Source organism: Geosmithia morbida (genome assembly GCF_012550715.1).
Source record: "Geosmithia morbida isolate 1262 chromosome Unknown scaffold_6, whole genome shotgun sequence".
Lineage (NCBI taxonomy): Eukaryota > Fungi > Ascomycota > Sordariomycetes > Hypocreales > Bionectriaceae > Geosmithia > Geosmithia morbida.
The window spans coordinates 987,548-989,660 of record NW_023336193.1 but is presented as its reverse complement, the minus strand read 5'-3'; positions in this window follow the sequence as shown (position 1 = coordinate 989,660).

The window sequence follows — 2,113 nt, the reverse complement described above, 5'->3', positions numbered from 1 at the left end:
AGCCAGAGAGAAACAAACTTCAAGTGATCTACCTTGGAAAAAGAAAAAGGAAGGATAAAACAGACGTCGACATCTTATAAAAAGGAGCACACACAGCACCGGCAAGCAACAAGTTCCTCTCTCTCTCTCTCTCTCTCTCTTTCTTTCTCCTAACAAAAAAATAAATAACCGAGAGGCTAAGCTATTACAAGTACTCGTACGCTATTACTCGTGATTGTTGCCCCCCCCCCCTTTTCCCCAAGTTACATAGGGGGTGTGTGGTGTGTGGTTCTTTTCTTCTCTCTTACCCTTCAAGATGAAGAAGCGGGAGAGTCGACGTTGGCATCGAGCCGTTGAGACGGGAGGGGTGTAGTTATCGGGGGAGGGGGGTGGGGGTGGGTAGGGGGCTTTTCTTCTTTATTTTTTTTCTCCTTCCTTTCTCTACTCACACGATAAATGCAATCTGTACTTGGTATGAAGTAGATAGTCATACCCCGGGGTGTGGGTTTGGGGGCTGACAGACTTTCCCGGTAGGCGTGTACGTATGGTAATATTGCATTTCGGATGATACTAAGAATACTACGGAGTGGCATGTACATGACAGCATTGAGAGAGAGAGAGAAGGAACTCGCTAAGAACGTGACCGGGGGAGGAGGAGCGGAGGGGGGGGTGTTCTTATCAGGGTCGGAGTTGCTGAGCACAAGCGGCCGAGGAAAAGGAAGAAGCATGGATGGATACCCCTGCAACTAGTTCCAGCCGTCCCGAGATCCTGATTTTTTTTCCCTTTCTCTCTATATATACACATTTATACATATATACATATATACATGTACATATATGCATATACATATATATATATATATATATATACACACATTTATACATTTATTTATTCTTCTTTTCCCTTTTTTTTTTCTTTCTTTTTTCTCCCCTTCTTTTCCTCTTCTTCTTCTCCTTCTTTATTTCTTCTCCTTCTCTCCTTCTTACCAGTCCTGCGGCTAGATAGAATATGCGATACATTTCGCATCTGCATCTCAACGTCACCCACTACGTATAGATACAACAAAAATCTTGAGCAACGTTGACGACGACGACGACGACGACGCAGAAGAAGAGCGTCTGCCCCATTCCCCATGTAAATCTCTCCTGCTATGCCTCTCTCCATCTGCCATGTCTATCTACCTGTATGATATGCTCCGTGTGGCCGTACGGGACGAGCCTGTGCCGGCATGTCTTGCATCATGTATTATACCCGGCCGGCGTATAGGGCCTCTCTCAACTGTGCGTACATGTACATGCGTACACCCCCGTAGAGGAGGAGCACTGCGAGTATCGATGCCTCGCGCCGTGATGCTGCTCCCTTGCCCACCCAGCGGCACAGGTTTGAGATACGTGGCATGTGGCAGGGCAGCTGCTATCTGCCACCCACCGCTGCTGCCGATGCCACTGTTGTCCCGAGACGACAGGAGGACGGTGACCCCGTGCCGTTGCGCCTCCCAGCCCTCCGTGATCCGAGTAAGAGGAAGAAGAAGAGACGAGAGAGACTCGACGGTTTAGGGGGGTGTGGGGGGGAGCGTGGTCTCTCAAGAGACACTGAGAGATGAGATACACACATACACACAGACACACAGACACACAGGCTTCACCGCCATCCTCATGTCTACATCTCTCATCTGAACACAGTCTTTTTTTTTTTTTTTTTGCTGCCCTTTACAAAAACGTCAGGTCATGGCGTATAAGCTCACAGTATTTGAAAAAGAATTATACAAATATATATTTATTTATTTTGTATATATATATATATACAAAATAAAAGTTGCCGATTCTGACCCGAGACGGCAAAACATAGATCTTCTTCTTCTCCCCCTACCTTTAGCTGTTTTTTTACTAATGAATCTTTATTCATTCCCACCTTCTTGACTGGTATCAGCGTGGCAAGTCTAACAACTCTACTCTGCTCATAGGCATGCATATATATATGACCATACCTTGTATCGCTCCTCCGTACTACCAAGATAGCGATAGTCGTAGTCGTAGTCGACACCTCGTACTGCATACTACCATCATAAGTCATGGTCATACTCATAGTCGCATCGCTCCACATGTTTCGCCCCCCCCCCCCCCCCCCCCAAAA